Source organism: Carassius auratus, chromosome 7 (genome assembly GCF_003368295.1).
Source record: "Carassius auratus strain Wakin chromosome 7, ASM336829v1, whole genome shotgun sequence".
NCBI lineage: Eukaryota > Metazoa > Chordata > Actinopteri > Cypriniformes > Cyprinidae > Carassius > Carassius auratus.
The window spans coordinates 16,919,252-16,941,481 of NC_039249.1; the positions used below are offsets into that span (position 1 = coordinate 16,919,252).

The window sequence follows — 22,230 nt, forward strand, 5'->3', positions numbered from 1 at the left end:
GTGTCTTTTCCTCAACCTCAGACAGAGAGAGATGGAGTGATACTAATGAAGAAGGTAGCTGTAAAGAGCAGAAACTCTGTGTTATTCTGTGTTGAAAAGGAATGCAGCATAATATGAAAGTAATACTGCCAGCAGCAATCCTGACTCGCTATATAAGATCAGGGGAGAGGTGCACCTCAGAAGACTTAAAAAATCAAGAAATACACTACTGTTCAAAAGTTGAGTGGCCTCAGTAATATTGCTTAGCAGTAAATTGTGAATATTGTGAAATATTATATAGTTTTTGTGGAATTCAGAAAGGTAATTTCTAAAGAACAGCATTTATTTTACATAAAAATCTTTTGCTTTTTTTTATGGTATAGTGAACATGAATTAAAAAAACACCAAAATATTATATTTGCTATAAGTAAATGATCCAGTTTAAATATATATAACAGTTAATCGCAACTGAATTGGAAATCAGTGGAAAAACTTTTTATGCACATTTTATATGGTTTGGCTAGCTGTATTGATTTCTAGCAAGTAGAGAAACAGTTTTTTCATAGACAGTTCGCTTCTCTTATTTGTATGGTGCAGACGGCACCATACAGCAGCCGAAGCGAGAGGAGGCGTAGAAGCATCGTGCTGGGAGACGCTCAGAAAAAGTTACCTGCTAGGTCACTATTCATTCTCACTGAGAGGGGTGGAACAGATAGTGGGCGCGATGCTGTGAAAATGCTGCAGCTGAGTGAGAGAAATACATGTGTGGGCGCCCCAGAGAACACTGCCTCTCCAGGATACTGCCTATACCTATACCTATACCCTATTCTGTTTCTTACATGGGTCTTGTGCATAGATCCTGATCTCCATCAAAGTGGCTTTAAGTAAAATCTTCAATAAATCCTCTTTTATTTCTTTATTTTTTTATCGATCAAATATATATTTTTTTATTTTAATTCATGCATAACAGGGCTTAAAATGATTTTGGTACCTACCTAAAAAAAGACTGATAGTGATTCTGTGTTCTAAGGTACAAGAGCTCTTGGATAATGGATTAACTGAACCAAAACCTGCACTGTCTGATGTAGATTAGGCATGAAGTGCTTTATGGTTTTATATTGCTTAGTGTAATACTGATGAACTAAAGCATCAACTAAACACACACGAGTGGAATTCAAGCAGCAGCCTAACAGAATGATTTAACAAAAAATGGCTTATCACGCCAGGTAGCTAGTTCTATATCATAAAAGTAGCTTATTTAATTTATGCATTATATTTCAAGTCATATGATGGCTTCGTGTGACAAATTTATATTTTACTTGTAAGTCTTTAGTGAAAACGTTTCTACTGTATTTAGCATTTTTGTAATCTAACGTTTTTTTAAATTGCATAAATATAGAAACAGCTTTGATATCTGTGATGTGTTTCCATGCAAAGACATGCCTTTGTCCCTTTCTTATAACATCCGTGACATACAGTAAATCCTACTTAGATCTGAAGGGTGTAGATGAGTTTAGAGCCATATGCACACAGTCATCCGCCGATGTCTTTTTTGTATTGTGTTTGAGCACACCTGTGTTGGTTTAAGCAGAAGGCAAGAAGAGGTGTGTTTTTGTCATTAATCATGACATTCTGCCTGTCCGACAGGTTATTTGTGAGAAGAAACACCACCTCCTTACTGATGTGTGTCAGTCTACAGTAGAGGAAATATCAGTAGCATGGAATCAAATGTGATGTTTGGAAATGTTTGAATTACAGCTGGTCGAATCATTAAAAGAAATCACTAGTGTTTGGACAGTTTGATTTCAAGCTAATCAATATCCTTTATTTTCTCTCCCTCTCAATGGTTCTCCTAATGGCTAAATCATCTGTAATAGTTTAGTATCCATGTCTGTTTAAAAGCATCTCTTCTGCTGACACAGTCTCTGGGTAAAAGGGGGATCTTGTATCAGTGTGTGTGTGTGTGTGTGTGTGTGTGTTAGTTATACCCTCCTCTGGGTTTTCACAGTATCAAAATTTCATCAAAAGTAGTTAACACCAATAGCAGTTCCCCACTCGTCACCGCAAACACTAATTTGCTATTGAAAATATAAATATAAATACATTTACATGTAGATATGAACAAATTCAGCCTGCAAGTGTTTCTCAATTAAGTAAACATACCTTAATGTTCAAAAGTTTGGGGTTCGTGAGATTTTTCAGAAAATACTTCTATTCAGCAAGGATGCATTAAGCTGATGAAGAGTAACACTAAAGACATTAATATTGTAAAACTTCTTTCAAAAACATGAAAAAAATCTTACTGACCCCAAAAAGTTGTTTTCACTTTTCTTGTTAATAGTGAATAATGGAATAGGCATGTTTCTTAGGCTGCTGCATATGCACAGATTAGATCTTGTACAGTAAACATTTTGTTTTTTATAACTCACAAAGACAAACCTTCTTTGATCAAGAAGTATACATCCCAGGGAAGGCTGTGTGCTCTCCAACACATGGAAATATCAGCTTGATAGCAAACCACTGGTATTTTTGACATCACCGCTCTACCTCTGGGAATAGCAGCCATCTGCCACTGAAACGGTCTCTGATCCTTTTCCCTATTGACACACACACACACACACACACACACACACAGATGCTCTCAATAAGTTCACCAGCCACGATTCACCTATCACAATCTCTCTGTATCTATCCGTCCCTGTCTCAGTCTCTCCATGTTTTTCCATCCCTCCGTCTCATTCGAGGGTATCCAGGCAAAGATAAAGGGGAGTGTGGGAGCAAAAACACCAAAAATAATCTGATTCTCCAGGGCTCAGGCTCTTTAAGTCATTGAAAGTCCTGTCTTTTTGTGTCTGTGTTTCTTTATGTGTGCGGGGTGTCCCTTTTTACACGTCTCATATCTTATTATTATTTTCTCACTTTTATGGTTCCCCTGTTGAAACCGTGATCCTCTGACTATTCTTTCTGCTGAGTGTAAAACAGTGGTTTCAAAATTGTTTTTGTCCACGTTTAAAGTTTCATTACTACGTCGAAGATGAAGCAGGGATGCTTCATGTGGAGTAAACGATCTGGCCTGTTAAGTGATATTTGTGAGATGAATTGTGTTTATTGATGTAACCAGACAGAATCATGATCAATATCTACCATTTTCTCTGAAGCAAGAGATCTTGTTCATAATCAGACCAGGATAAATTTTGTTTGCTAAAAGCACTGGCATTGTGAGTGATAAAAGATGTGGCCATGGAGACTGGAGTGTCTGTGTGTCTGGAGTCTCTCTTTCTCAGACTGACCTGAGAGCGAGGAGCTGAATAACGGTCTGCTTGCAGGATGTTGAAGTGTGCTGTTTTAATACATCAACATTCAGACGCACTGACGTCTGTCTGTATGTTTGTATCTGGAACCTGTATTGTGTTCAATTTTTCAGACAGTCATATGTATTTCCGTGTTTTTTTTTATTCACAACATAGTGTTGTGGGTTTCCACTACAGGGTACACACCCCTTGTGGTTTAAGTTAGATCAGCATTCTCTCCTGAAGTTGTTGCATTATGCTGTTCCATATGTTTGTGTTTTGATTGTTTATGTGACATGTTGAAGCGGTGAAAGAGAGGGTAATGTTGGTGAGGGAAATGTACTTTCCCAAACATTAAACATTCAAAGTTATCTCAGATTGGGGTTTATGGTTTAAGGGTTTCTTTACACAATATTTAGAATAACTGTTTTATGGAAACAGTAGATGTCTTTGGTGTGTTCATGTTTAGATAATTAGGTAAAATACCCTATAGGGCTGGGTATCAGTATACAATAGATTTAAAAATTTGATTGAATTTGAATTTACACGGTTAATGGATTCAGTATTATTCTCAGGACACTATCCTGATGTACTACACATTATGTTGTGATAGGCTGCCATCTGGTGGATAGGTGTACATGTTGCAGAATGGAAATGAATACCTTCAAATTTGTTTGGTTGTTGCTTATCAAGACTGCATTTATTTATAAAAAAAAAAAAATCTGTAAAAACATTAAAACTGGCGTTGTCCTATTTGGACTTATCCTAACAGGAGTAGAAGGACATTTTTTTTTTAAAGCACATTTCATAAATTAATTGTATTCTGATACACAGTATAAACACACTCAATTGAGATATTTGAAAAGGAGACAGGATAGCGCAGAGACTCTCAAAGGGAAACTGGTTCAACACTTCAATGCCAATTCAGTGCTGAACAGCTGTAACTCTCCAAAAGTCGTAACCTTCTTCCGTGCTACAGCGATTACTGTTCTCTTATTTTGATTACTGTCTGTTTCACAAAATAAAGGTTTTTATTGAAATGCCTTGGTTATTTTGTCAAACATGTTAGTAGAAGTTTTTTTTTTTTTTTTTAAGTAGGCCTAAATATTTATTCCTGTGATGGCGAAGTCGTTGCTCCAGTCTTCAGTGTCACCCGATCCTTCTGAAATCAATCTGATATGCTAATCTGGTGCATTTGGTGCATTTCTGGTGCATTTTAATATCTAATTTGGTGCATTTTAATATCTAATTTGGTGCATTTTAATATCTAATTTGATGCATTTTAATATCTAATTTGATGCATTTTAATATCTAATCTGGCGCATTTTAATATCTAATCTGGTGCATTTTAATATCTAATTTGGTGCATTTTAATATCTAATTTGGTGCATTTTAATATCTAATTTGGTGCATTTTAATATCTAATTTGGTGCATTTTAATATCTAATCTGGCGCATTTTAATATCTAATTTGGTGCATTTTAATATCTAATTTGATGCATTTTAATATCTAATCTGGCGCATTTTAATATCTAATTTGGTGCATTTTAATATCTAATTTGGTGCATTTTAATATCTAATTTGGTGCATTTTAATATCTAATCTGGTGCATCTTAATATCTAATATGGTGCATTTTAATATCTAATCTGGTGCATCTTAATATCTAATATGGTGCATTTTAATATCTAATCTGGTGCATCTTAATATATTCATGGAAACTGTTAAACATTTTTTTCATGGTTTTTGATGATAAAAGAACAGAATTTAGGACTGTGTGAAATAGAAATCTCTTGGAACATTATAAAGTGAGTTGTCACTTTTGATCAGTTTAATGCTTCCTTAGTAAATTAAACACAAACTTTTGAACAGTAGTCTATGTAAATCAGCATTTTGTGATGATGATTTTGAGATGAGTTTAATGTATTTGCCTGAGAACACTGGAACAGAATGATGCACTTTAACTTGGTATCAATTTGTGTGATTAAAAAAAAACACTGTAGGCAATGCATGTCACACTATTACACCTGTAATGTCAGCCTCTGACCAGCAGGTGCCTCCCTTTATCAATTTCTTCAACAACCAGTGTGTTCATACATAGGTGTGTGGAGGAGAAGAACAGTATGAAGATTGAAGCATCAGTGGATATGATTGACAGCTGACCTTAGGTTGTAGCTCAGATGATTATCAGCTAATGATGTGCTGTGACACCCAGACAGAAGCACTGACAGTTGATGTGGGAGACGGTTATCCTACATCTGAGACAGCAGGTTCAGTTCACAGACGGAAAATAAATATACAGACAGGTTTTGCTCTTGTTCCTTGTTTGCGTGGTGACTCACACTCCCTCTCATTCCTCCCACTCCTGCACTCAGAGATGGAGTTCTAAATATAATCTCCTTGTCTGCTTTATGAAATGCTAATCTAAAACCCCTCTGTCTCGAACTATCAAACCACCGTGTCTAATTTGTGTGTTGGAGCAGTGTAACATTAGCTGCCACAGAGGCTCTAAGCAGCACCTTTACCATATAAGGCAGATGCAGACACACGCATGATTGTTCATCTAACGGCTCTTTGGTGAAGCATCTGCATAGAACAGACATTATGTGTGTGTGTGTGTGTGTGTGCACATGCATGTCGACAGAGGCAGAGTAAGTGTTCGTGTGGATTCAGGTGTGGGGGAAGGAAGTGTACAGTGTGTGTGTGTGTGTGTGTGTGTGTGTGTGTGTATGTGTGAATGCATGTGCGACTGTTCACGTGTGTTTCAGTAGAAATGCCTTTTTAGTTTCTGCTACCAATTACATCTCTTATAACTCAGATCATCACTTGTCTTATGTTCAAATTTTTTGTACAGTTCTCTGGGGGCGTTCAAATTTAAATCTTAATTGCATTAATAATAATAATAACTTTAATGCTACATAATTTTTTTATTTCATTTTAAATAGAGCTGCATGATTTTGGATAAATTGGACAATTTTTTTTGTCTCAAAATGAGATCACGATTTTCCCACAATTCTAAAATAAACAAAATAATGTGTGACAAAATGTTAATTGGTGCAGTAAACGTTTTTAATGAATTTGAGTGAATTATTAAACATTTTAGTATATAATATATATATTTAAAATATACGATATTTAATACGCCCGTTTTTTATATTAAAATTATGAACAAGTGGTTTGAATGAATGATTCAGTGACTCGACGTCACTTGTTTCATTACTGGATGAATCAGCGTTTTTGAACGACTCTTTTAATGATTCTATGGCAAATAAAAAAATTTAACAGTCACTTGTTTCCTAGTGTTACGTGGCGATACAGTGCAGTCGACACAAATGTTATTTGATGCGCCAGTTTATTTCATAAGATGAGTAGCTCTATTTTGATCGCTAACATAGGCATCAGTGTTTATATCCTAAGAATAACACTTTCATCCCAGTATTTCTGTGATAATATGAATGACTGCAAGACAGAAATAATGCTGTGTAGTTGAAAAGGCTGTGAAGCTGTTTCTTACCTAGACATGCTAACTATCTGTGCATATGTGTTTGAATCAATATTGCCATCTTTTAATGATTACTTGTGCAACGGTAACTTTAAAAAGGAATAGTGTTGAAAAGCAACCGTATAGCAAGGTGAACCGAACATGTCTAAGCTGATAAAAATGTATGCATTCAAAGTTTTGTCAGTTCTATGTTGACAACTCTCTGAGGATTTTTACATGGTAATGGATATTTCAAATGTTTTTGGTCTTGGTGGAATAGATTAGTATGGCTGTTCTATTGGTTATTGCTACTGCCAATACATACGCTGCTACGGTGCTGTGAGTATTTAAGACATACTGCTGCTGCACAAATAGCATATAAAATAACCCATAGCAGATCCATCCAGGTGGAGCTGGGGGAGGTGGAGGGTTTCAGAGGAACTATAAAGGAACTCCGCAAAATACTCTAGTAAATGCTAGCCAGCCATTTAAATGTAAAGCAGCAAGTTCACCGGCTGCAAATGCACCACAAACAAATCAGCTTGTGCTATAAATACCATTAATAATATTAGTCTCATGATGCAACTTGGTATTTAAAACTGTCTCCCAATACAAAAATATAAATACCCTCAGAGGGTTATCCTCGATCAAAAAATAGAAAAAGCAGGTCTTTGGAGCTGAAATGTGCACAATTAGACATAAAACATAATAATAGAAAGTTTGCATGTACATTCCACTATGCATTGGATTGTGGGCACTTTGCAGGCAAGTTCATGAAACTTATACTAAAAGATAAAAAGTGAGAAAAATTACAGGAAAAAAATTGTAGGTTAATCAGTAATTCAGAAAACTGAAACCTTTAATGTAAGGGTTTTGACCTTTCTTGACAAATTTCAGTTTTTCTCGCGCATTTTGTGAAACAGAAACTATGAAACTGAGAGCATGGTTGTGTATATGCTTGCATGCTTTTCTGTGCGTGGTAGATGCCGTAAACAGCTCAGTCTGAGCTAGGTCTATCAGTCATCATAGGACAAAAAGCTGTTGTGGTCCAACCACACGGGCAGCATTCAGACGCACATACACACTGCTTGCGGCAGTGGCATCACACTCTGATCACACTTTCCCCCGGCACAAACACGCATACCCATGTGCACATCTACACATACACACACACTTGCTTTGACACTTATACAGCTGGCTTGAGGATGTTTGTGGTTGATGTCCTCCCCATAGGAAACCGGGTGTGTGTTTGTGCGTAAAATAGTAACCTTGCTCATGGGCTGGTGGGGGAGTTGAGAGGATGTGAGCTCTTTAAAACAGACAGTCGGAGATGACCTGTGTCTCTTTTTTTTCCTTGCTCTCAGTATACAGAAATCCTGATTGATTTCCACAGAAGTAGAAACCTGTAGCCGTGAGACACTTTCAGAGCATTTGATTGTGGTTAATCTCTTTGTCCAGTCTGACACAGTGAGTGTGAGTTTGGGACTGGACTGTATGTTTGTCCAACCAGTGGCCAACAGAGGGAGTGTTTGGGGAAAATATACTCATCATTTTTGCACATAGATTTGATGCAGAAATTACACACTTAATCTTACTTAAACGCGGTGTATTAAAAGTTAACTGGATTATTGGGAAAAAAGATCAATTGAATTACTATATAATTGCATATTGCTTTGGGACTCTAAACAAATTGTGTTTCAGATGGATTCACATCACCTTAAAGGAACAATCCACAAAATAAATATTCTGCCTTTGTTTACCCACCTTCACGTTGCTCTAAATCCGTAGGACTTTCTTTCCTTTCTTCTGTGCAAACACAAAGATGTCCCAAAAATGTATTTTTTGGCCCATGCAATAAAAGGCAAAGGGTTCCAGTGTTTTTTGGGCCCTCTCCAAAATATCATTTGCAGAAGAGAAAACTTCATGCTGGTTTGGAACAACACGAGGGCGAGCAAATAATAAAATTTTTCAGACAGAGATAAGAGTTACTGTAAATCGTCTCACCAGCTTGCTGGTCTTATTTCATCATAGGCTTAATCATTTCTAGGAGTATCTGTAAACATATTTGCACTGTGTACATTAGGGGTGTAACGGTACGTGTGTTCGTACCGGACCGTTTCGGTACAGGGCTTTCGGTATGGTGCACGTGTGTACTGTATGCAATATTTTGTATTTTCGGAACATAGGTTCATTGTCGTGTTTCCAAATAAACATATTAAGTGTCGCAAGTCTCTGCGTTCAGTGCAAATCCCACCCTGCAGCTGATGCCGGCGACACACTGGATGCGTGGCGCAAGCGTTTCAGCTGCGTGGCATGCCTGCGAGTCGCGCGGAACACGCGTACATGCTAGAAATATAACCGACGCCTATTTTTCACCCGACACGAAAGCGTGTTGGAAGCGTTTCCAGGCAAAATAGAATAGGAAAATGTTTATATGTCATTTTGTACACAAATACATATTAATTCATGACACTTTGATGTTTGAAAGTCTATAGGTTGACATATATTCAGATATAAATGTAATTTAAAAAATAAATGAATAATTAGCGATTTTCAAATATTGCACCTGTCAAATATAGTCTATTTTGCCGTCAATACTGTTGACAGGTGCAGTATGCCAGTGTGTCACCGGCCTAATGTTTTCAAACGGCATCACGCGAGTGTGAAGATCACTACAGCTAGGAAAAAAAAACAACTGCAATCAAACGCAGCTCCCGTCGGCATTTAAACAGACCTTTGCTCTTAATTCCGATCGGTCCAATGCAATAACGAAATCTGAGCAGATCTAAAAACTGAAACTGTTGCTGCCCTTTACACTTTGGAAAAGTTATATATATATTTTTTTCAATATGAGCAGGTCTATAAGCTGGGATTGGTTATGCTGCACTGTAATAGTTATTTATTTATATTTTTCATTATATTTTATTATATGATATTGGTTTGAGACTGAGAGTATTTTATTTAGTGGAGAACTTTGCAGCAGTATTTTCTTTCTTATTCTTTTTTATTTTATGTATATTTTATTAAAAAGTTTTTTAAAAAAGTGTAAACAAATTGTTAAAAAAAAGTTTATAGTAATAAACAACCTGCAGTTTAATGTTTGCATTTCTTTCCCTTACTGTACTGAAAATGAACCGAACCATGACTTTAAAACCGAGGTACGTACCGAACCGTGATTTTTGCACACCGTTACACCCCTAGTGTACATACATATCTGCTGTATGTACATGCTACTACTGTATACAGTAGGTTCAAAATCTAACTGAGCATATGTTTTCAAGTTGTTGGATGACTCTGATCTGCATACATGATAGGTGTTTGTGTCAGAGGAAGCCTGCTTCGTCAGTAGAATCTCTGTCTCTGATCCCTCTCTTTCGCTTTCTCTCTCTCTCTCTCTCTCACCAGCTCTCTTTTTGACCCTCCCTCTCTCTTAGGACAGACTGCATGCTCTCTCTTTCCCCTTCCCCAGTCAACCTTCTTTCTGTCTCCATTCTCCTGTTTTCTCTCTCTCACTCTCTCCCCCTCTCTCTTTTGCTTTCTCTAAAAGTTATCTGGTGTGGAATGGAGAAGACGTTTGGATGATTTTGACTCAGCCATCAGGTTGTACGTTTCTTTGACTCTTCTCTCTTGAGTGCAGTGCTGTGTCCTTTAGACTGTGATTTGTGCTAACAGTGCGTGTGGGAGACTGAGACATGTGAGCTGTATTAGGTGAGTCTGGTCAATCTCAAATCATCTGCGGCTTAGTGACAGTGACTCTAATCTCATTGCTGTCGGATTCTTTCATCAACTGTTGCTGCTGTTGTTTGACAGCATTGTGTTGTATGGTCCTGTGGTTCGTAGCTGTTTAAAGCCAGGTGTCATAATCTGTATATTTGTTTCAGAGAGAATAGAAGATATTGCAAGCTGTTGTTGTTAGCAGAACTCTTCCTAACCCTGCCAGTGAAACTCTAAAAATAGTGCACTTACTGTATGCATGTACACTTGAGTTTGTGTATATAAATAAGACTCCTTAGTACAACCACTGTGTTAAAAAAAAGGAAAGTCTTTTAACTGAGTCAAGCAAATGATTAAACTACTGCGGTTATAGGCCAATGACTGTATTTGAGCGAGACAGGGAGACTTTAATTTCTGTCATGCTGACAAAGAGATAACTCAGATATTTAAACCTCTTATTGCAGACTACATAGGTTATTTATTTAGAAAAAAAAGATAATGGCTCTGACCATAATTTCTGATTGCATTAGCTCCATCTGAAGCCTAAAATGCAGATATATTGCACATTTAAGCAATTTTGTATGAGATGCTGTGCTATAGTATAGTCAAAGCAAAAGGGCACCAATAGGAATAAGTGTTTTCATCCAGATTAAATTGTGATTTATTTCTTTTTTCTTTTACCCTTGGTTGAGTGTTTTTGGCACTTTAAAATGGGTTTTTGAGTACAAGGGTGGGCACGCACCGTTGGTGGAAAGTTCTACCAAGGAAGAAGACGAGAGCAGACTAAATGAATGAATGAACGGTGACAGCATGGGAAGAAATGAGAGAGAGGAACGGGAGCTCAGACAGTGTTAAAAGCCCAGACGTGATGATGTGACAGCAACACCACTCATACAGTGCATGTACTCGGCTACTCAAATACAGGGTTAGAGAATTTCATGTTTTATAAACTCAGAAACCGTGCTATTTATATGACAGATTACATTTTCTAGACATGTTTTTATGCGCACATTCTTAAAAGCAAAACACTTTTGAAATGTTCATTAGTCTTTGTGTGCGTGTGTGTGTGTGTGTGTGTGTGAAGATCTTTAGTAACATTATTTGGATTTGAACTAATCAAACTAGGAAATGACCTAGTTTTCCCTAGAAGATCATTATTATGAGTTAATCCATTTATCAACCCAAAATTGGTTTATAATTGATGACAATAAGCAGTTTATCAAAAGAAGCAAATATTCCACCTCTGTTAATTTTGTTTCACAGTCACCATGCAGACTTACACATTTCCGAATCAGCTGCAGAGACACAGGCTTGATGAACAGTGATGATAAAACTAAAGACTCTTTGGAGATATGAAGGATGCAATAATTACCAGGCTTTGTCAGAACAGTCAGAGATGTAGGTGCAGAATGACAAATTATGCATAAAAATATGTCTTAAAGCTGGGTCTGCTGAATTAACGGGTATCTGTGCTAATCATGAAGACATGCCAAACCAGACACCAGCTTCAACGCTTTATTTATATGGATCCCCCACAAATGTTGAAAATATTCAATTACGCATGTAAAACTACATTTTCTAAAATGCCAAAATAAATCAGGATGGAGGTGGAAGATTAGGAAATATATACTTTGAAATTGAAAAGCGCTTTCCCCGCCTCTCATTATATGCTGTTATAGTAAGAGAATATGAAGTGTGTGTAGACTTGGGTCATCTTTGCTCACATTCGGTTGTAACCTACAAGCGCCCTGCAGTGATCACCAGTGCCGAGGTAATAGAGAAGAGGTCGCGTCTGACTCATCCACTCAAAAACAGACTCAATTGAGTTTTTCAGTGAATGTAGTTTCACTGAAATTCACAAAGGGATTTCAGAAAAGGGACACAGCAGCCCTTAAGCACACACACACACACACACACACACACGTGGGGTTATTTTGATGGCACACACTTCACAGAGTTGAACAGTGATGTTGAGACAAGTCGAGGCAAGGTCAGAGCTTCACATGTATAATGGCCTGCAACAACAAGGCAGAATGCAGTCACAGCACATGAAAGCGACTGCTGCAGCTGAAACCACTGACAGCTAAAACCAACAACCAAAAGTAGGCGTTAATCTCATCAATGCGGCTCTGCTAGCTGGCGTCTCGTTTAACTTCGCTTTCCCCTCGTAAAACGTGCATGTGTGTGCATGTGTGTAGCTGTTAATCAACTTCTTTCTAACCTCTCCTTCAACCTCCAAGGCCTCCTCTCATCTCATCTCCTCTCCTCTGGTAGATTATAGTACAGTTTTACTAGCACAGGTGTTGTGTTATCTAATGCATTTGTGTGGAGAGGTGCAAACTTCACTTTACAAACAAAGCAACATTAGCACAGTTAATCTGTTCCACTGTGGATCTGAGAGTGCGTGTGTATTTGACACAGAGGCACGTCATAGCCAGAAACTGCCTCTGTGCTCTCATGTAAATATTTACTCAAGCTGAAATGAGTCTCCTTCTCTCCCCCGCCCCTCTCTTTTGCCCTTTCTCTGTTCCTCTCTCCCTCTTTCTGTTATGTCTGTGGTGAGCTATGGTAAATTTCAGACATGTGATTGGGCCGAATGGCATGTAAGTGTGATTCTACACCGAAAAGCAGTACGCAACAGAACAGAATTCAGAAATGGAAACCAGGGACATTTCCAAGTTGTGCATTACACAAGGTTAACCACACTATGTGGAGTGCCTTAAAACAATGTAATATCTACTAATAGTGCAATAATAAATCTGTGAGTTAGGCCTGGCGCGATAGTCGATAAATCAATTAATCGCAAGATTAAAAAAATGAGCTCTTATATTTTCGGCAGCGATAATTTTTTAACATTTTTATTTAAAAAATGTAACATGTCATGATGTGGGGTTAGTCTGGAGCACAACCTGTGGTCACCCCGTGGCAGAAAACACACTCTCCGATGGAACAGATGTCCCGGGAATAAAAAGATAACGTCTCGCTACAGTGGCCAGCTTTGGGAAACGCCTTTTATTTGCTTGTGGATGTTTGCGTCGCAAGTGATACTGCATTGTACTTGCACTACTGCTTTATTTTAATACCAGTAGCAGATTTTGCAAGTAACTTCGGTGCCCTTTCTGTCAAAATGGGCCTACTTTTCGCTCGCTTCGTTTGGCTTGCTCAGCTAAATATGTCTGTAGGCGTGTGGTTGCATATGTCAAGGCACTCGCACGCGCACGCTCGTTTTCTCCTTCTTTCCAAAGCGCTCATCCTGCGTCTGTCATTGCTAAGCATCCATCAGCTGCGAAATCCATTACAACAAGGACGTTTCAGCAATGGATTTCCACCACCGAAAAACCCTTGCTGTAACTCTTTAAAAGATTTATTCACGAAGAAAAGTAAAAAACTCTGTTTGGGTGCACCCAATTTTTGAGTTGGTTCTTATTACGTGACTTGGTTCGCTTGCGTCGTACTGAAAAATTGAGATGTTTTTAACTAGATGTGGTGCGGGCACGCTCCTGCAAAAACGAGCGCTTCTCTTCCATAATGAGCGTGCATACCACTTTTGAAACAACGAACATAAGCACAAAAAAAGACGTGGTATGTGAATGGCCCCTTCATCGGTCAAAATGTTTACTCTCGGTTAACGGTTAAACGGTCAATATGCATCCCTAACTGGGATATAAACATAATATAACATACAAACATACAAAACTAATTAATTTTAAGCCACACAAAGTCAACATATTTGTATTTCTTGCTCTGAATCTGCCATAAAATAAAATAAAAGTTTACTGATCTTTGAAAAGGTGTACCTGTGTTATTATGCCATTATAATTATATTAGTTGAAACTGGTCTTAGAATGACAATATTATCATTTATCGTGATCATTTCTTGGACAATTTATCGTCCAGCAAAACTTGCTATCATGACAGGCCTACTGTGAGTTTTATTATTGCAAAACCAGCAACACTACCCCTTGATGGTTAGTCATATAATGTAGCGATCCAGTATCTTCATTTTATAACTGCGTGATTCCTTGATGTGCAAAATGACTGTATATATGTGGATTTGCTGCTTAAGAAAAATGTCTTAATTATTAATGCTGGAAACTATGATGCATTTTGTTCAAGAAAAAGTTGATGAAAAAGTTAAAAAGAACAAAATGTATTACATTTTTATTGAGAAAATCTATTATTTTTATAATTATAATTTTTTTAAATGTAAACTTATATTACTGTTTACTTCATGGTTATACTACATTTCAGAGTCATTCCATAGCAAATTTGATTTGTATTGACAATTGGTTTTACGGAACCATTTGAAACCAACATTAATACAAAAAGTGTGCTGTTCCTTTTGTTTAATGTAATCTCTCTTATTTGTCAATGACCCATAAACACATAACACTTCAGTGTAGTGTGTGTGTGAGTGAGGAGGGAGACAACTGACTGCAGACCGTTAAGCACTTCCTCTTTCCCATGGTCTGGGGCACAACCCGAGAGGGACAGCACTGTCATAATCACACACATCACACGAAATCCCTAATGGCAAGCAGAAAGAAATCAGCTGCACAGTGCACACCCAGAGTTCAGTGTCCCTCTGGACAGGCACACATGCGCTCACACATCCAGTCATATACAGTGAAGCTCAACTCACACTCGATTACAAAGTGTTTGAAGTTTGTGCCTGAATATCCTCTCTGTGAACTTCAATGTCTCTTAACTGTTCATGAAAACAGTCAGTGCTTAGGTGTTGAGAAGTGATTATAAAAACAGCTGACTGCTTATCCAACAAGGACATTTTGAAAATCATTTTTAACTTGAATATTTTAGTTGTGAGGCTTTAAAGGGGATGAATTAAGAGAATTATCTGATCTGAGAGGATTTTAGACTGCCGGCACTGTCAAATCTCAAGATAATTGTTCCCTTTTCAAGCATCAGCACTCCAGCCATCAAATACTGCTTGTGTAAAAAAATCACTGCCTTCAGCAACACATTTCAAGACAATTGCTGTCAGAGTTCAATTGTATGCTGTAAGCAGTTTACCCATTGAAATGCATAATCTGTATTGGCCTAAAGTCATAGTTTTGTTCTCTCTCTCTCTCTCTCTCTCTCTCTCTCTCTCTCGCTCTCTCTTTCATATATATATATGGTGATTGTTGAATATCTGTAATTTGAAGGGCTGCATTCTGTCAAGCCGCACTCTCATGACATTTTTTTACACACAAGCTGTTACTAGACTGGTCCTGGTTTAAAAGGTACTAATATGTAACTTTAAGGAACTAATATGTACCCTTAATGGTAAACAAGTACAACAGTGTACCCTGATAAAGCGTGCCAGCCCAGTGACAGCTTTTATAGCTGTTTTTGAGAGTGCATATGCAATTTGCTATATATCATGTCAAGTACCATATAGTTTGAGAATGAAAATGATTTCGACCCTATTTGTTGCACTGTCAACACTTTAGATTCATGTTAATAGGGTCTGATGGAGCATAATTATAAAGCATTTTCTTAAGACATGTCCAGTAGACACCTCATCCTCTAGTTTATTTTGAATATATGTAGTTTTGTACACTTTTTCTTTTTTTCTCACTTAACTCTTGTCTCCATTTAACCTTTGCTTTCTGAAGCACAATATTTCATGTGTTCTTCAGATCCATGATTTAAGTCTGGCTGTGTCAATTTGGTCCGTGCTGTTTAATGCGTTTTATTTCGAGCATTGCCAGATGCTTCTGGATAGATCTGCTCCGATCATTTACTCTTTAACACACTTTCATCCTGACTGTGACTCAATGTCTGAATGGGTTTCTGTTCTAATGCTGTGAAACTGCAATTTTAAAGATGTATAAAAACATAATGGCTTACAAGTTATGATAAAATCTAGAAATAAAATCTGCCGTTTTATAACACTAGGTATGATATGTTATCGTAAGAAATTCCTAAAAAAATCTTGCTGGTTGGGTTACACGCTTGCTACGAAAAAGAGTGGACACAACATTTAAAAGAAATGTAGAAATGTCTGTATATCTGTTTTTAATAAATGAAGGTTAACCCTACAGATGAAGATTTCTGCGTGGCATCTGTGTCGAGTTTTCTTCTTTTAACAGTGTGTCATTCACAGCACACAAACTCATCATGCAAACCATAGGTGGTCTTTGCATCTCTCACAAGGCTCTTTGTAGCAGATGAACAATACTGCCCTGTTAAAGCCTGCATATGCAAATCATTGTCATCACAACACCAGCACCACTCCATAGGACTGATCCATGCGTGTGTTGTTTGTTATTCATTTATTTGCTCTTAGCTATTTACTCTTTAAAATTATTTGATGGTACTATATTCATACACACAAGCGTTAAGTTACTGTATATCACACTTCGGATGACAGTTTTTTTAATATCTCTGAGCATAATGAAGGAAGGATCGTGTTATATCCTGTTAAGTTGTCAAAATGTAAGCGTTGACATGCAAAGTTGTGCATGATGCGATAGCATAGTAAATAAGTAAAAGGTCATTGATGTGCTGCCATTACCAACATGCCTTAACATTAAAAAATTTCTTGCATGCTTTCTCATTTACTGTTGTTGATTAATTTTGTGTGAACTCTCTAAGTTCATGAATTTTGGGTCCTTTAGCATAATTGTTGAATGTGCTAATCAAACTGAAATGTCAGCATTTAAGAAGTCCAATGTACAAGTGTTGGCACCTGAAGAATTTCAGCTTGCTTTTGTCATCAACATGAACTAAGCTAATTTCCCCTGTTTTTACTGTTAAATCAGCTTTGCTATAAGCTAATGCTCACAAAGAACACTAATTATTTGCTGTTAATGCTGTCATCAAATTTAATGTCAGCTATTTATTAGCTATTAGCAACAACAAAAATTAACTTATCAGTATCAGCATAAATTGAATATTGTAATTAAATTATAAACGTCCTACTGTATATAGTGATACAGAAGACATTGAATCTAACCTGTTTAACATGTTGCTGTGCCATATAGAGGGTAGACCGTGGAAGAGAATGTTTGCTTTGTCAATTCTGCGTATGTGTACAGTTTTTCTCAAGAAGTGTTAAATGTGAAGTTTCTATTTAAAGTAGCCTTCACAAACCTTAACCTTTAACTCCAGACCACAGCAGTTTATCATGCAATACTAACCCACCCACACGCCGTCTTCTCTGCCGCTTTCTTGCTCAGAGATAGGGCTTTAATCTGGTCATGGTATAAGCATTAGCTCTGCTGGGTCACACACACACACACACACACACACACACACAATCCAGCCTCTTAAGACATGAGTGTCATCTGGTGCAGTTGTGTGTGTTCTGTCCTAAAATGCTTGAAAGGGTGAAGTGACCGGCTGTGTAGAGATTAATCTGAGATGTGCAGAAGTGTATAGCATCTCATTTATGATGTTCACTGTGCAGAGTACAACATTTGTCACAGTTTGTTTCTGCGATTCCATAGTGTATGGATGTGAAATTGCTATAGGCACACGAGTGACTTTATTTTGTGTGTGTTTGCTTGACTATGAGCTAAAATATTATATTGTGTTCTCTTCTCTCACTATGTGATACCTGAATTAATCTCGTGGTTTTATAGATGATGTTGTTATATTGTTATATTCCACACATAACTTGTGTCTACAGAATTCAACAGATTGTTTTCTAGGCCTGGTCAAATGACATCTTCACTGTTTCTATAACTGTAACGTATCGATTTTCATACGGTTTTAACAATCTATTTATTTATTTAATTTTTATTTTTGTTATTACTATTTTTTTATACAGAACAGGATAGATAAACAGATACATTTTTTCAGAGAGAATTCTGGAAAAGAATTGATGCCATGTTGAATTCAGCCATCATATAGGAACAATAACACCATTAAGAATCTGGAGAAATCATGTCACAGTGAAAATCAGAGATGCAATTACATATTTAGCTGTATTTTATATGTCTTATCTATTACTACTCTAATTTATTACAGGGTGCTGCAATTAATGAATCTAATTAATCACAAACTAAATTTAGCTGTGAAAATAACCCAAAAATAATTTAAAGCTATTATTGTGTTAAATGTTAGGGTACAACGGCCTAACATAAAGTATGGAACATAAAAGAAGATAATTCCAGAAGCATCTCAGTATTTTTGTTCATGCAGTGAAAGTCGTCTTCAAAACACTTTCTTTTATGTTTTATGTCATTCAGGTTTGAAACAACATGAGGGTAAATGATGACAGAAATTATTTATTTTTGGTGAACTATCTTTTTAATGTTTTTATTTAGTTATTTTGATAAATTAAAATACATCGCTGTGTTGCTCAGAGACACAACAGGTGTGCAGTGGCTATATAAGCTAGGTTAGGTAATATTTGTGTTGGAAAAATGTAACAAAAACACAATATTGTCTTTAAAATAACACTATTAACTTCTTTACTATAAAATCACATTTGCATCTTCTGGCAGTCTATGATTTGCACTCATGTTCTTTGTGACAAAAACAGCACTTGTGTGGCTATTGCTCTCGCTGCTGGTATGATATCGCTTATCAAATGATATAAATGAGACAAAAACTCATACAGGGGCATTTTTGCCCCAATATCTTGAATTTTAGGGCATAACTTTGTTTATGGGGTTGTTGCCATGCATCATATTTGTCAACAGTCAGTTACTGTATGAAATGTAAGCTGCAGGGGTCAGTACATTAACTGCGTTAAAATGTTTCAATTGGATTTTTTTCTTAACTAATTATGTTAAAGTGTTAAACTGACAGCCCTGATGTGTGTGTGTGTGTGTGTGTGTGTGTGTGTACATATAAATGAACAGCAAAAGCATGTTCCTTCTTATCAAGATCGACAGGTCCTAGAGAAGCAAATAAAACAACTTTTACATGCATTTGATGAAGATAAATTACTAATGATATGTCTTATTAAACTTGCATAGATGTTATATAAACAAACATCTTTCTTTAAATGTCAAGATCACCCTTATATCATTAAACCATAAACCACAGTATAATATGCTTTCACAACTGAGGATCTTATCAGGAACAACTGCAGAGCCTAGAACAGCAAATGATGATGATAAAATAAAACACTTACCTTTTAACAAAACCCTTGCATTGTGCTCTCATGCTGCACCTTACTTCATTTTATATATTTATATTAGTGCTGTCAATCGATTAAAAAAAATTAACTAATTAATCGCACAATTTTTAAAAATTAATCGCGATTAATCGCGATTAATCACAATTAAAAGACTGAAACTTTTTGGATATGTAAATGTAAAATGTAAATAATTAATGTAAACTCAAGACAAAGAAACTATTTAAATTCAAAATATGATTGTTTATTGGAATTTTTGTTTAACTTGTAACAGATTTTCTCATGTAAACAACATACCTGCAATAAACCATCAATATCCTCCAAATTAACTGTTGGCTTGAAAGCCATATTTATTACAGAAATAAAAACACAGGCATGTAAGTACCATTTGAATTTCAAAACAATCAATGCCAATAAAAAACAAAAATGATTTCCATGTTGAATTCTAAGTGGACTGCAAAAAAATTCCAAAGTATAGTCATTGCCAGTGCTTTAAGTGGGCCAGTACGCACAGGTACTCAGTACGGCCACTTCCAAATATAGCTCTTGAGCGTACCGCCACCTCTCCGTGCGCCCAGAACGTGCTTGTAGCGTACCGGTACGCTCATTTGGACATCTGTTTTAATAGAGGTTTTAATCTTTTACCTGCACTGCCGATTTTCAGAGCGCCCTTCACAATGCAAGCTTCCTAATTCATCCCACCCAGAGCAGAAACTACATTACCCATTCACCCTTAAATTATACAAGTGAATAGCGCATGTGTCGCTTTTCCCACTGTTAAGTGTCAACAACTCAACGTGGCCGGAGAAGGTGTGTGAAACTCGTTGTGAGTTATACTAAAGCAAAATCTTGAGTATTTATTGTCTGATAAACATTAAAAACTGTCTGCAGAGGTTGAGTCGTCCTGCAGCCCCCGCTGGCTGCTCATTGGCTGCAGCATCTTTTTTCTAAGTTCTAAAAAAATACCGTAGACGGCAAGGCACAAATTTTGATATTCATTTATCTAATTAATCTATAGCCTATGCACAAAGACAATATGATCTTTTTGTCCCCTTTTTGTTTTAAAGCTTGATGAAGAGAGAGAGCGCAAGTTGCTGCAGCTGAGGAGGACAGTGATGCACGCGCACAGGAGTGATTGACAGTTCGCGGCACTGTGTACAAAAAATACTCCGCTACACAATTATTTCGTTATTTTTGTTTAAGCTTATTAACGTTAGCGTTACAGAAAGGTCTGATTTACGCACTGTTACAGTCATTGTTTTTTTAGTTTTTTTAAACAATGACATTTGAGTTCATGATTTTAATGTTGCTGTTTCTTGTGGCAGACTAAATGAAGAGTAATGTGTCTTGTGGCAGACTGAAGAGTAATCCGGCAGAGTTTTATACTGAAACTTTCCGTCTAAAAGTCCTTCCTTGGTCTTATCCATATTTCTTTGCACGTTGAACACACATAGGCCACAACTGGAAATAAAAAAAACTGCAACCGCGTTAATTGCGTTAATTTTTTTTTAACGCGTTAAATATTTCAAATTAATCGAATGCGTTAACGCGCTAATTTTGACAGCACTAATTTATATATATATATATATATATATATATATATATATATATATATATATATATATATATATATATATATATATATATATATATATATATATATATATATATATTAGGTTTTTTTCCACTCTGGTAGAGGAGTACCAGTCAGAAAGTGGTCAGTTTGATTTGACGTGTGTTAAGCACCACATGGAATCTTCTAGACAACTGTGAAGAGTTGGTGTTGTAGTCAGACAATCTTGCAGTCTGAATATATCAGACTATTGAGTTAATTGAGTTGTCTATGCAGTCAAGTGGACTTAAACATGCAGACAGTCTTGGAGGCTGAATATTATCGTCAAATGAGCAGACTAGTGTAGTCAATTGAGCAGAATGAATTCAGACACATGGGTCATATCTATAAATGAAAGCATGGTGAAGTGCTATCAGACATCTTAAGAGACTGACAGGGATGTCTGTTTGCATGTGATGGGGGGATAGTGGTTTTATGCATTCCTTAAGAGAGAATTTAAGGACAGTTTTTAGGGGTTTAAAATCTGCGATAAGTGACTTGAGATGAACAAGATTTCACCAATATTTTGGTCATAAACTCTTATGACTGAAAAGGTTTTTTTTTTTTTTTTTTTGCAGTATTGTTTGCATTTTGCACCTGTGACCAGATGCATTTTGTGTTATTTTTTGTGAACAGGGTCAAGTATGTAGCAGCATCAGACATTCAGACGTCAATGTTTTCATGTTCACTGTACCGCACTGGGATTCTTTTTTATTTTTTTTTATTTTATTTTTTTTAGTTTGGTTTAGTGCATTTATCAAATTGCAAAAGACTGCAATTTAATTCAAAATATTTTGATGAGCTGTTTAATTTAAAGTGATGTGCTGCTCTTTGCATGTCAAATGTGTTTTCAGCGGCTCGGTTTACAGTACACGCTGCTGTAAAGCTGGATTCAGACATACATTGTGTGCGGCGTGTTTTATTACACATTGTTCCCCTTGGTTTTCCACCAAAATAAAAGCTTAAAGGTTTTATTGCTTAAAGATGTAAGTATTTAAGAAATAATTGACAACTGGCTGTTGAATTATTAAAAAATAAGGCACACCCGAGGTGGTAATGTATC

At 36.6% G+C, this 22,230-nt stretch overlaps 1 protein-coding gene across 14 annotated transcripts in view; it reads left to right on the forward strand.

The window, feature by feature from the left end:
• dgkza (diacylglycerol kinase, zeta a) overlaps positions 1-22,230 on the forward strand; it is a 104,511-nt gene that overhangs the window by 33,492 nt on the left and 48,789 nt on the right. For 3 of the 14 annotated variants that reach the window (XM_026267696.1, XM_026267707.1, XM_026267709.1), the window contains exon 1: positions 10,161-10,347. The exons of 4 other annotated variants lie outside the window; for them this stretch is intronic. The gene's annotated coding sequence lies outside the window, so the exon portion shown is untranslated. Of the gene's footprint in view, positions 1-10,159; positions 10,348-22,230 lie in introns of those variants that run through there. 7 more of the 14 variants (XM_026267697.1, XM_026267698.1, XM_026267699.1 and 4 more) reach the window with 4 other exon arrangements.